Raw genomic sequence first — 15,000 nt, forward strand, 5'->3', positions numbered from 1 at the left:
GGATGAGCTGTACACTTGGGCAAAAAACGCTGAAATTTTTTTTCAAATTTTTTTGGGGGGGTTGTTTTATATATATTATTATTATTGAAGTTGTTTAAATGAAACAGTTCAAAATGTTAAAAATCAACCCAGGCAAAGTGTTTGAAAAGCAGGGTAAAAGTTTTGCAAAATACTGATGAAAATGTTTTAATTGTACCCAGGAATAGTTTTCTTAAAGCCCCCTTAAAGTTTTGAAAAACATGGGTAAAGTTGTTAAAAATGAAAAGGGCAAAATGTTTAAAATCAACCCAGGAAAAGTGTTTGAAAAGCCTGCATAAAGTTTTGAAAAACATGGGTAAAGTTGTTAAAAATAAACAGGCCAAAATGTTAAAAATCAACCCAGGAAAAGTGTTTGAAAAGCCCCCTTAAAGTTTTGAAAAACATGGGTAAAGTTGTTAAAAATGAAAAGGGCAAAATGTTTAAAATCAACCCAGGAAAAGTGTTTGAAAAGCAGGGTAAAAGTTTTGCAAAATGCTGATGAAAATGTTTAAATTGTACCCAGGAATAGCGTTCTTAAAGCCCCCTTAAAGTTTTGTAAAACATGGGTAAACTTGTTAAAAATAAAATGGGCATAATGTTTAAAATCAACCCAGGAAAATTGTTTGGAAAACCCCCCCTTAAAGTTTTGAAAAACATGGGTAAAGTTGTTTTAAATAAACAGGCCAAAATGTTTAAAATCAACCCAGGAAAAGTGTTTGAAAAGCCCCCTTAAATTTTTGAAAAACATGGGTAAAGTTGTTTTAAATAAACAGGCCAAAATGTTTAAAATCAACCCAGGAAAAGTGTTTGAAAAGCCCCCTTAAAGTTTTGTAAAACATGGGTAAACTTGTTAAAAATAAAAAGGGCAAAATGTTTTAAATCAACCCAGGAATAGTGCATCTAAAACCCGCAAAAGATTTGTAAAACGTGGGTAAACTTGTTAAAAATAAAAAGGGCAAAATGTTTTAAATCAACCCAGGAATAGTGCATCTAAAACCCGCAAAAGATTTGTAAAACGTGGGTAAACTTGTTAAAAATAAAAAGGGCAAAATGTTTTAAATCAACCCAGGAATAGTGCATCTAAAACCCGCAAAAGATTTGTAAAACGTGGGTAAACTTGTTAAAAATAAAAAGGGCAAAATGTTTTAAATCAACCCAGGAATAGTGCATCCAAAGCCCGCAGAAGATTTGTAAAACGTGGGTAAACTTGTTAAAAATAAACAGGGCAACATGTTTAAAATCAACCCAGGAATAGTGCATCTAAAGCCCGCAGAAGATTTGTAAAACGTGGGTAAACTTGTTAAAAATAATAAGGGCAATTTTTTTTTTAAATCAACCCAGGAATAGTGCATCTAAAGCCCGCAGAAGATTTGTAAAACGTGGGTAAACTTGTTAAAAATAAACAGGGCAAAATGTTTTAAATCAACCCAGGCAAAGTGCTTGAAAAGCCGGCAAGAAATGTCGACCGCACCTGACCCGAATGCAGTACTGAAGTTTGTCCGCCAGACGGCGAAAAGGAGCAAGGTCCATCAACCAGGTCGGGTAAACGGCGGGAGTAACTATGACTCTCTTAAGGTACCGGGAAATGGTTAAAATGTGCAGAAAAGTGTTTCCAAAAGCGTAGTGATGGTTTTTAAACCATGAAATACAAATACTGGAGCTTTTCCACATATTAATATCGGGCACTGAGGGTGATTTTCCCAGGGGGGGAGACAGCTATAAAGGTCGGCGCGACGACGACGACCATTCGCAAAAGTCCCAAATATGCACTAAAATGGGGTATAATCAGCATTTATTGATGAAATACAAATACTGGAGCTTACTGGAGCTTATCAGACATGACTACCGGGCACTGGGAGTTATTTTCCTGGGTAAAAGACAGCCATAAACGTCGGCGCGACCAAATACGACGACATACGACCATTCTCAAAAGTGCCAAAAATGCATTAAATTTGGTTTTAAATCAGCACTCATCGATCAAATACAAATATTATATCTTTAATACAAATACTGGACCTTTTTAAACATTAAAACCGGGCCCAGGAGGGTGATTTACCCGAAGAAATGACACTTTTGACCCGGCAATTTGACCCTAATTGCAGTAAAAAAAATTGTCCACAATGTGGCAGAGTTCTGCGGGTTCCATAGCGGCGGCCCAGTGCGTCAAATTCTGTATAAAAAGCAGGATATTTCGGTTCTGGGGGGTTATTTTACCCTGAAAAAGTGCATAAATTCTGGGTGCATGTATTATACACCATTTGGTGTCAAAATAAACGCTCCAGTTTACCCAGGAAGAGTGTCCCAAATGCGGGTTGACTGTAATAGACCAACGTGCATGTATAAAAAGCATGTCGACTTCGTTCTGGGGGCTTATTTTCACTCAGGAATAGTTTATAAAATAAGGGGAACTTTATTAGAGTAGAGTGGGTGTGTAAAAAGCGTTTCTTTTCAGCCCAAAAGGTGTTTTTAACCGGGAAAAGTGCATAAGCTTACGGGATTTTGAACGGTCGCAGTAATAAAGTTTGTCCACAGTGTGGCAGAGTTTTTCGGGTTACATACAGGCCCAGTGCGTCAAAGTCTGTATAAAAAAGGAGGATATTTCGGTTCTGGTGGGTTATTTTCCCCGGAAAAAGTGCATAAATTCTGGGTGCATGTATTATTGACGATTTGGTATCAAAATAAATGCTCTAGGGAGGTTCTGGTGCAAAAGTTTACCCAGGAAGAGTGTCCCAAATGCTGGTTGACTGTAATAGACCAACGTGCATGTATAAAAAGCATGTCGACTTATTTCTGGGGGCTTATTTTCACTCGGGAATAGTTTCTAAAATAAGGGGACCTTTATTAGAGTAGAGTGGGTGTGTAAAAAGCTTTTCTTTTCAGCCAGAAAGGTAATTTTAAACGCTAAAAGTGCATAGGCTTACGGGAGCTTGAACGGTCGCAGTACCACAGTTTGTCCACAGTGTGGCAGAGTTCTGCGGATTCCATAGCGTCCCAGTGCGTACTGGTTTGTATAAAAAGTAGCCCAGTTCGGTTCTGGGGGGGTATTTTCCCCGGAAAAAGTGCCTAAAATGTGGGTGCATGTATAATTGACAATTTTTTATAAAATTAGTCTTCCAGGGATGTTCTGGGGGGATGTTAGGCAAGAAATAGTGTCCAAATTGGGGTAATTTTCGTTAAGAATAGTGGTTGCATTGGAACTGGTCTTGGGTGGTTCTGGTTGGTCCATTTAACCTGAATTTTTGTCTCATATGAGGGTAGATGTATATTGACCATTCTGTATAAAATAATCTTCCAGGGTAGTTGTGAAGTAAAGTTATGCCTTAAACAGTGTGCCTAATTTGGGCACTTTTATGACAACGAGTGCTTGTGTTGGAACTGGTCCTGAGTGGTTCTGGTTGGTCCATTTAGCCTGAAATTGTGTCTCATATGAGGGGAGATGTTTATTGACCATTTTCTATAAAATAATCTTCCAGGGAGGTTCTGGGTGGATGTTAGGCAAGAATAAGTGCCCAAATTGGGGTAAATTGCGTTAAAAATAGTGGTTGTCTTGGAACTGGTCTTGGGTGGTTCTGGTTGGTCCATTTTCCCTGAATTTTTGTCTCATATGAGGGGAGATGTAGATTGACCATTCTGTATAAAATAATCTCCCAGGGTAGTTGTGAAGTAAAGTTATGCCACAAACAGTGTGCCTTATATGGGCACTTTTATGACAACGGGTGCTTGTATTGGAACTGGTCCTGGGTGGTTCTGGTTTGTCCATTTACCCTGAATTTTTGTCTCATATGAGGGGAGATGTATATTGACCATTTTCTATAAAATAATCTTCCAGGGATGTTCTGGGTGGATGTTAGGCAAGAATAAGTGCCCAAATTGGGGTAAATTGCGTTAAAAATAGTGGTTGCATTGGAACTGGTCTTGGGTGGTTCTGGTTGGTCCATTTAACCTGAATTTTTGTCTCATATGAGGGTAGATGTATATTGACCATTCTGTATAAAATAATCTTCCAGGGTAATTGTGAAGTAAAGTTATGCCACAATCAATGTACCTAATATGGGCACTTTTATGACAACGAGTGCTTGTATTGGAACTGGTCCTGAGTGGTTCTGGCTGGTCTATTTACCCAGGAATGGTGTCTTATTTGTGGGTAGATGTATAATTCACCATTTTGTGTAAAATTAGTCTTCCAGGGATGTTCTGGGGGGATGTTAAGCCATAAATAGTGTCCAAATTGGGGTAAATTGCGTTAAAAATAGTGGTTGCATTGGAACTGGTCTTGGGTGGTTCTGGTTGGTCCATTTTCCCTGAATTTTTGTCTCATATGAGGGGAGATGTATATTGACAATTCTGTATAAAATAATCTTCCAGGGTAGTTGTGAAGTAAAGTTATGCCACAAACAGTGTGCCTAATTTGGGCACTTTTATGACAACGAGTGCTTGTGTTGGAACTGGTCCTGAGCGGTTCTGGTTGGTCCATTTACCCTGAAATTGTGTCTCATATGAGGGGAGATATATATTGACCATTTTCTATAAAATAATCTTCCAGGGAGGTTCTGGGGGGATGTTAAGCCATAAATAGTGTCCAAATTGGGGTAAATTGCGTTAAAAATAGTGGTTGCATTGGAACTGGTCTTGGGTGGTTCTGGTTGGTCCATTTAACCTGAATTTTTGTCTCATATGAGGGTAGATGTATATTGACCATTCTGTATAAAATAATCTTCCAGGGTAATTGTGAAGTAAAGTTATGCCACAATCAATGTACCTAATATGGGCACTTTTATGACAACGAGTGCTTGTATTGGAACTGGTCCTGAGTGGTTCTGGCTGGTCTATTTACCCAGGAATGGTGTCTTATTTGTGGGTAGATGTATAATTCACCATTTTGTGTAAAATTAGTCTTCCAGGGATGTTCTGGGGGGATGTTAAGCCATAAATAGTGTCCAAATTGGGGTAAATTGCGTTAAAAATAGTGGTTGCATTGGAACTGGTCTTGGGTGGTTCTGGTTGGTCCATTTTCCCTGAATTTTTGTCTCATATGAGGGGAGATGTATATTGACAATTCTGTATAAAATAATCTTCCAGGGTAGTTGTGAAGTAAAGTTATGCCACAAACAGTGTGCCTAATTTGGGCACTTTTATGACAACGAGTGCTTGTGTTGGAACTGGTCCTGAGCGGTTCTGGTTGGTCCATTTACCCTGAAATTGTGTCTCATATGAGGGGAGATATATATTGACCATTTTCTATAAAATAATCTTCCAGGGAGGTTCTGGGGGGATGTTAAGCCATAAATAGTGTCCAAATTGGGGTAAATTGCGTTAAAAATAGTGGTTGCATTGGAACTGGTCTTGGGTGGTTCTGGTTGGTCCATTTTCCCTGAATTTTTGTCTCATATGAGGGTAGATGTATATTGACCATTCTGTATAAAATAATCTTCCAGGGTAATTGTGAAGTAAAGTTATGCCACAATCAATGTGCCTAATATGGGCACTTTTATGACAACGAGTGCTTGTGTTGGAACTGGTCCTGAGTGGTTCTGGCTGGTCTATTTACCCAGGAATGGTGTCTTATTTGTGGGTAGATGTATAATTCACCATTTTGTGTAAAATTAGTCTTCCAGGGATGTTCTGGGGGGATGTTAAGCCATAAATAGTGTCCAAATTGGGGTAAATTGCGTTAAAAATAGTGGTTGCATTGGAACTGGTCTTGGGTGGTTCTGGTTGGTCCATTTTCCCTGAATTTTTGTCTCATATGAGGGGAGATGTATATTGACAATTCTGTATAAAATAATCTTCCAGGGTAGTTGTGAAGTAAAGTTATGCCACAAACAGTGTGCCTAATTTGGGCACTTTTATGACAACGAGTGCTTGTGTTGGAACTGGTCCTGAGCGGTTCTGGTTGGTCCATTTACCCTGAAATTGTGTCTCATATGAGGGGAGATATATATTGACCATTTTCTATAAAATAATCTTCCAGGGAGGTTCTGGGGGGATGTTAAGCCATAAATAGTGTCCAAATTGGGGTAAATTGCGTTAAAAATAGTGGTTGCATTGGAACTGGTCTTGGGTGGTTCTGGTTGGTCCATTTTCCCTGAATTTTTGTCTCATATGAGGGTAGATGTATATTGACCATTCTGTATAAAATAATCTTCCAGGGTAATTGTGAAGTAAAGTTATGCCACAATCAATGTGCCTAATATGGGCACTTTTATGACAACGAGTGCTTGTGTTGGAACTGGTCCTGAGTGGTTCTGGTTGGTCCATTTAACCTGAATTTTTGTCTCATATGAGGGGAGACGTATATTGACCATTTTCTATAAAATAATCTTCCAGGGAGGTTCTGGGTGGATGTTAGGCAAGAATAAGTGCCCAAATTGGGGTAAATTGCGTTAAAAATAGTGGTTGCATTGGAACTGGTCTTGGGTGGTTCAGGTAGGTCCATTTAACCTGAATTTTTGTCTCATATGAGGGTAGATGTATATTGACCATTCTGTATAAAATAATCTTCCAGGGTAGTTGTGAAGTAAAGTTATGCCACAAACAGTGTGCCTAATTTGGGCACTTTTATGACAACGAGTGCTTGTGTTGGAACTGGTCCTGAGCGGTTCTGGTTGGTCCATTTAGCCTGAATTTTTGTCTCATATGAGGGTAGTTGTATATTGACCATTCTGTATAAAATAATCTTCCAGGGAGGTTCTGGGGGGATGTTAAGCCATAAATAGTGTCCAAATTGGGGTAAATTGCGTTAAAAATAGTGGTTGCATTGGAACTGGTCTTGGGTGGTTCTGGTTTTTCCATTTTCCCTGAATTTTTGTCTCATATGAGGGTAGATGTATATTGACCATTCTGTATAAAATAATCTTCCAGGGTGGTTGTGAAGTAAAGTTATGCCACAAACAATGTGCCTAATTTGGGCACTTTTATGACAACGAGTGCTTGTGTTGGAACTGGTCCTGAGCGGTTCTGGTTGGTCCATTTACCCTGAATTTTTGTCTCATATGAGGGGAGATGTATATTGACCATTTTCTATAAAATAATCTTCCAGGGATGTTCTGGGTGGATGTTAGGCAAGAATAAGTGCCCAAATTGGGGTAAATTTCGTTAAAAATAGTGGTTGCATTGGAACTGGTCTTGGGTGGTTCTGGTTGGTCCATTTAACCTGAATTTTTGTCTCATATGAGGGGAGATGTATATTGACCATTCTGTATAAAATAATCTTCCAGGGTGGTTGTGAAGTAAAGTTATGCCACAATCAATGTGCCTATAATGGGCACTTTTATGACAACGAGTGCTTGTATTGGAACTGGTCCTGAGTGGTTCTGGTTGGTCTATTTACCCAGGAATTGTGTCTCATTTGTGGGTAGATGTATAATTGACAATTTGGTATAAAATTAGTCTTCCAGGGATGTTCTGGGGGGATGTTAAGCCATAAATAGTGTCCAAATTGGGGTAAATTGCGTTAAAAATAGTGGTTGCATTGGAACTGGTCTTGGGTGGTTCTGGTTGGTCCATTTAACCTGAATTTTTGTCTCATATGAGGGTAGATGTATATTGACCATTCTGTATAAAATAATCTTCCAGGGTGGTTGTGAAGTAAAGTTATGCCACAATCAATGTGCCTATAATGGGCACTTTTATGACAACGAGTGCTTGTATTGGAACTGGTCCTGAGTGGTTCTGGTTGGTCTATTTACCCAGGAATTGTGTCTCATTTGTGGGTAGATGTATAATTCACAATTTTGTGTAAAATTAGTCTTTCCAGGGCCGTCCTGGGGTGATGTTTAGCCAGAAATAGTGTCCCAATTACGGGCACTTGTATTAGAGCAGTGCAGGTCGGTTCGGGGGTCAATTTCACCCCGGAAAAGCTTCCCAAAAAACGGTCACTTGTATAACAAACGAGGATATAACTGATAAGTTACACTTTACCCTTTAATTTGAGCTCAACTACCCGTGAAATGACTCTCTTGTGCTGGAACGGTATTTTGACGTAAGACCTCCGTTTGTCCGCGAGACGGCAGAAATGAGTCCGGCCAACCGGGACTATTGTTTCAAAGTAATCAAGCGGGTACTAGGAGTTTCCCTCTCCGAGAAAAGCCACTCTCCATCGGGCAAGTTTCTAGTCGTAATACCAAAGTTTTACAAAAGTGTGTAAAAACTGTCACAATGCCCAGATAAGTGTTCCAAAAGCCGGGGAAAGATATTTAGAGTCATCGGGGGGTACAGTTGGGAAAAAAGTTGAACGTGGCTAAAAACGGTCTTCGTGCCCAGAATGGTGTTCCAAATGCTGGGTAATTGCATGGGGTGTCATCTGTGAAAAAGTTGGAAAAATGTTAAAAATGGTCGAAAATGGTTAAAATGTGCACAAAACTGTTCAAAATGATGTTTAAATTTACCAGGAGTCATTTGTTAAAAAGTTGAAAAAATGTCAAAAATGGTCGAAAATGCTTAAAATGTGCACAAAACGGTTCAAAATGATTTTTAAAACTACCAGGAGTCATTTGATAAAAAGTTGGAAAAATGTCAAAAATGGTCGAAAATGGTTAAATTGTGCATAAAAGTGTTAGAAATGAAGTTTAAAACTACCAGGAGTCATTTTTTAAAAAGTTGGAAAAATGTCAAAAATGGTCGAAAATTGTTAAAATGTGCATAAAACTGTTAGAAATGAAGTTTAAAAGTACCACGAGTCATTTTTTAAAAAGTTGGAAAAATGTCAAAAATGGTCGAAAATGTTTAAAATGCCCCCAAAACAGGTCCAAATCATGGGGGAAATTTCCAGGAATCATCGGTGGAAAAACCTGGAAGTCTGTCCAAAGGGGTTGAAAATGGTTAAAATGCCCAGAGAAAGTGTCCAAATCTCGGATAAAAATTCCAGCAATCATCGGTGGAAAAACCTGGAAGTCTGTCCAAAGGGGTTGAAAATGGTTAAAATGCCCAGAGAAAGTGTCCAAATCTCGGATAAAAATTCCAGCAATCATCGGTGGAAAAACCTGGAAGTCTGTCCAAAGGGGTTGAAAATGGTTAAAATGCCCAGAGAAAGTGTCCAAATCTCGGATAAAAATTCCAGCAATCATCGGTGGAAAAACCTGGAAGTCTGTCCAAAGGGGTTGAAAATGGTTAAAATGCCCAGAGAAAGTGTCCAAATCTCGGATAAAAATTCCAGCAATCATCGGTGGAAAAACCTGGAAGTCTGTCCAAAGGGGTTGAAAATGGTTAAAATGCCCAGAGAAAGTGTCCAAATCTCGGATAAAAATTCCAGCAATCATCGGTAGAAAAACCTGGAAGTCTGTCCAAAGGGGTTGAAAATGGTTAAAATGCCCAGAGAAAGTGTCCAAATCTCGGATAAAAATTCCAGCAATCATCGGTGGAAAAACCTGGAAGTCTGTCCAAAGGGGTTGAAAATGGTTAAAATGCCCAGAGAAAGTGTCCAAATCTCGGATAAAAATTCCAGCAATCATCGGTGGAAAAACCTGGAAGTCTGTCCAAAGGGGTTGAAAATGGTTAAAATGCCCAGAGAAAGTGTCCAAATCTCGGATAAAAATTCCAGCAATCATCGGTGGAAAAACCTGGAAGTCTGTCCAAAGGGGTTGAAAATGGTTAAAATGCCCAGAGAAAGTGTCCAAATCTCGGATAAAAATTCCAGCAATCATCGGTAGAAAAACCTGGAAGTCTGTCCAAAGGGGTTGAAAATGGTTAAAATGCCCAGAGAAAGTGTCCAAATCTCGGATAAAAATTCCAGCAATCATCGGTGGAAAAAGCTGGAAGTCAGTCCAAAGGGGTTGAACATGGTTAAAATGCCCAGAGATAGTGTCCAAATCTCGGATTAAATTTTTCAAAATGATCGGTTGGGTCTACCCTATGTTCGAAACTGGGTCTACCCCATGCTCGAAACTGGGTCTACCCCATAATATAACTTGGGTCTACCAGGAGAGCGAATTTGGGTCTACCAATGTTAGGGGGATATAACTCACCTACTCGTGCAAAATCCGGTGGTCTGCAGAAACCCTTCGGCAAGTATATAGGGAGAGGAAATGTTTGAAAGTGAGCTCCAGGCTGCGAACCGACCCTGACCTCTCCCGGGGTCCAGGTGGATCACCTAATGTTCGGACAACGTTGGCAAAGTGTTGGGATGTCCGTGGGTGGTTCTCCTGATTTTTTACGAATTTTTTTCTAAGTCCTGCGGGACTTAGAAAAATTTTCGGAAAATTTAAGCGGATTTTTTCTAAGTGTGAAGGGGCTTAGAAAAATCCATATCCGCTCATGTGTCACTATTCTCGGACATGCACTGTGAAAAAGACCGTTGATGTGTGTGGTGCTCACACTTTGAAAAATTTCTGGAGCTCGAAATTTCAGCGGGGCGTCAGCCAACCCGTATCCGCCCATGGAGCACTATTCTCGGATAGGCTCGAGGGAAAACCCCGCCGATTTTTGTGGTGCTCAAAAATCAAAAATTTCATGGAGCTCAGAAATTCAGCGGGGGGTCAGCCAGCCCAATCCGCTCATGTGTCACTATCCTCGGACAAGCACTGTGAAAAACACCGTTGAAGTGTGTGGAGCTCGGACTTGGAAAAATTTCTGGAGCTCAGAAATTCAGCGGGGCATCAGCCAACCCAATCCGCTCATGTGTCACTATCTTCGGATATGCACTGTGAAAAACACCGTTGATGTTTGTGGAGCTCGGACTTAGAAAAATTTCTGGAGGTCAGAAATTCAGCGGGGCATCAGCCAACCCAATCCGCTCATGTGTCACTATCCTCGGACAAGCACTGTGAAAAACACCGTTGAAGTGTGTGGAGCTCGGACTTAGAAAAATTTCTGGAGCTCAGAAATTCAGCGGGGCATCAGCCAACCCAATCCGCTCATGTGTCACTACCCTCGGACAAGCACTGTGAAAAACACCGTTGATGTGTGTGGAGCTCGGACTTAGAAAAATTTCTGGAGCTCAGAAATTCAGCGGGGCATCAGCCAACCCAATCCGCTTATGTGTCACTATCCTCGGACAAGCACTGTGAAAAACACCGTTGATGTGTGTGGAGCTCGGACTTAGAAAAATTTCTGGAGCTCAGAAATTCAGCGGGGCATCAGCCAGCTCAATCCGCTCATGTGTCACTATCCTCGGACAAGCACTGTGAAAAACACCGTTGATGTGTGTGGAGCTCGGACTTAGAAAAATTTCTGGAGCTCAGAAATTCAGCGGGGCATCAGCCAGCTCAATCCGCTCATGTGTCACTATCCTCGGACAAGCACTGTGAAAAACACCGTTGATGTGTGTGGAGCTCGGACTTAGAAAAATTTCTGGAGCTCAGAAATTCAGCGGGGCATCAGCCAGCTCAATCCGCTCATGTGTCACTATCCTCGGACAAGCACTGTGAAAAACACCGTTGATGTGTGTGGAGCTCGGACTTAGAAAAATTTCTGGAGCTCAGAAATTCAGCGGGGCATCAGCCAGCTCAATCCGCTCATGTGTCACTATCCTCGGACAAGCACTGTGAAAAACACCGTTGATGTGTGTGGAGCTCGGACTTAGAAAAATTTCTGGAGCTCGGGAACTCAGCGGGGGCTTCAGCAACCCATATCCGCTCATGTGAGCCTATCTTCGGATATGCTCGGTGGAAAAGACCGTTGATGTGTGTGGTGCTCACACTTAGAAAAATTTCTGGAGCTCAGAAATTCAGCGGAGCATCAGCCAGCTCAATCCGCTCATGTGTCACTATCCTCGGACATGCACCGTGAAAAAGACCGTTGATGTGTGTGGTGCTCACACTTAGAAAAAATTCTGGAGCTCGGGAACTCAGCGGGAGCTTCAGCAACCCATATCCGCTCATGTGAGCCTATCTTCGGATAGGCTCAGGGGAAAAGACCGTTGATGTGTGTGGTGCTCACACTTAGAAAAATTTCTGGAGCTCGGGAACTCAGCGGGAGCTTCAGCAACCCATATCCGCTCATGTGAGCCTATCTTCGGATAGGCTCGGGGGAAAAGACCGTTGATGTGTGTGGTGCTCACACTTAGAAAAATTTCTGGAGCTCGGGAACTCAGCGGGAGCTTCAGCAACCCATATCCGCTCATGTGAGCCTATCTTCGGATAGGCTCGGGGGAAAAGACCGTTGATGTGTGTGGTGCTCACACTTAGAAAAATTTCTGGAGCTCGGGAACTCAGCGGGAGCTTCAGCAACCCATATCCGCTCATGTGAGCATATCCTCGGATAGGCTCGGGGAAAAACCCCGCCGAAGTGTGTGGTGCTCACACTTAGAAAAATTTCTGGAGCTCAGGATTTCAGCGGGGCATCAGCCGACCCAATCCGCTCATGTGTCACTATCCTCGGACAGGCATGTTGGAAAACACCGTTGATGTGTGTGGTGCTCACACTTAGAAAAATTTCTGGAGCTCAGGATTTCAGCGAGACATTACAAACCCATATCCGCCCTTGTGAGCCTATCGTCGGATAGGCTCGAGGGAAACACCGTTGATGTGTGTGGTGCTCACACTTAGAAAAAATTCTGGAGCTCAGAATTTCAGCGGGGCAAAACAAACCCATATCCGCCCTTGTGAGCCTATCGTCGGATAGGCTCGAGGGAAACACCGTTGATGTGTGTGGTGCTCACACTTAGAAAAAATTCTGGAGCTCAGGATTTCAGCGGGGCATCAGCCGACCCAATCCGCTCACGTGTCACTATCCTCGGATAGGCATGTTGGAAAACACCGTTGATGTGTGTGGTGCTCACACTTAGAAAAAATTCTGGAGCTCAGGATTTCAGCGGGGCATCAGCCGACCCAATCCGCTCATGTGTCACTATCCTCGGACAGGCATGTTGGAAAACACCGTTGATGTGTGTGGTGCTCACACTTAGAAAAAATTTGAGAAAAATCTCTGGAGCTCAGGATTTCAGCGAGCAATTCCAAACCCATATCCGCTCATGTGAGCCTATCCTCGGATAGGCTCGGGGAAAAACCCCGCCGAAATGTGTGGTGCTCACACTTAGAAAAATTTCTGGAGGTCAGAAATTCAGCGGGGCATCAGCCAGCCCAATCCGCTCATGTGTCACTATCCTCGGACATGCACTGTGAAAAAGACCGTTGAAGTGTGTGGTGCTCACACTTAGAAAAATTTCTGGAGCTCAGGTTTTCAGCGGGGCATCAGCCGACCCAATCCGCTCATGTGTCACTATCCTCGGACAGGCATGTTGGAAAACCCCGTTGATGTGTGTGGTGCTCACACTTAGAAAAATTTTCTGAGAAAAATCTCTGGAGCTCAGGATTTCAGCGAGCCATTCCAAACCCATATCCGCTCATGTGAGCCTATCCTCGGATAGGCTCGGGGAAAAACCCCGCCGAAGTGTGTGGTGCTCACACTTAGAAAAATTTCTGGAGGTCAGAAATTCAGCGGGGCATCAGCCAGCCCAATCCGCTCATGTGTCACTATCCTCGGACATGCACTGTGAAAAAGACCGTTGAAGTGTGTGGTGCTCACACTTAGAAAAATTTCTGGAGCTCAGGTTTTCAGCGGGGCATCAGCCAACCCAATCCGCTCATGTGTCACTATCCTCGGATAGGCATGTTGGAAAACACCGTTGATGTGTGTGGTGCTCACACTTAGAAAAATTTCTGGAGCTCAGGCTTTCAGCGAGGCAATACAAACCCATATCCGCCCTCGTGAGCCTATCCTCGGATAGGCTCGAGGGAAAACACCGTTGATGTGTGTGGTGCTCACACTTAGAAAAATTTTCAGAGAAAAATCTCTGGAGCTCGTGATTTTCAGCGAGCCATTACAAACCCATATCCGCTCATGTGAGCCTATCCTCGGATAGGCTCGAGGAAAAACCCCGCTGATTTTTATGGTGCTCGCATGATTTGGGTCTACCAGGGCATTCACGTGGGTCTACCCCATGCTCGAAACTGGGTCTACCCCATAATATAACTTGGGTCTACCAGGAGAGCGAATTTGGGTCTACCAAATGTAAGGGGATATAACTCACCTACTCATGCAAAATCCGGTGGTCTGCAGAAACCCTTCGGCAAGATTATAGGGAGAGAAAAATTTTGAATGTGAGCTCCAGGCTGCGAACCGACCCTCCGCTCTCCCGGGGTCCAGGTAGATCACCCTATGTTCGGACAACGTTTGCAAGGTGTTGGGGTGTCCGAGGGTGGTCCTCCTGATTTTAACGAATTTTTTCTAAGTGTGAAGGGACTTAGAAAATTTTCGACAAGTGAGAGTGGCGAACTCACTAAGGCGGTCGTAACCGTCTACACCAGTCCGACGATGGTGTGCTATTCAGGGATAACTGATAACACGGGGTGGGTCCTGACCCGGAACAGGCACTCGGACTTAGAAAAATTTTGACAAGTGAGAGTGGCGAACTCACTAAGGCGGTCGTAACCGTCTACACCAGTCCGACGATGGTGTGCTATTCAGGGATAACTGATAACACGGGGTGGGTCCTGACCCGGAACAGGCACACGGACTTAGAAAAATTTTGACAAGTGAGAATGGCGAACTCACTAAGGCGGTCGTAACCGTCTACACCAATCCGACAATGGTGTGCTATTCAGGGATAAATGATAACACGGGGTGGGTCCTGACCCGGAACAGGCACACGGACTTAGAAAAATTTTGACAAGTGAGAGTGGTGAACTCACTAAGGCGGTCGTAACCGTCTACACCAATCCGACAATGGTGTGCTATTCAGGGATAAATGATAACACGGGGTGGGTCCTGACCCGGAACAGGCACACGGACTTAGAAAAATTTTGACAAGTGAGAGTGGCGAACTCACTAAGGCGGTCGTAACCGTCTACACCAATCCGACAATGGTGTGTTATTCAGGGATAAATGATAACACGGGGTGGGTCCTGACCCGGAACAGGCACACGGACTTAGAAAAATTTTGACAAGTGAGAGTGGTTAACTCACTAAGGCGGTCGTAACCGTCTACACCAATCCGACAATGGTGTGTTATTCAGGGATAAATGATAACACGGGGTGGGTCCTGAC

The sequence above is a fragment of the Stigmatopora argus genome, unplaced genomic scaffold (genome assembly GCF_051989625.1).
Source record: "Stigmatopora argus isolate UIUO_Sarg unplaced genomic scaffold, RoL_Sarg_1.0 HiC_scaffold_53, whole genome shotgun sequence".
NCBI lineage: Eukaryota > Metazoa > Chordata > Actinopteri > Syngnathiformes > Syngnathidae > Stigmatopora > Stigmatopora argus.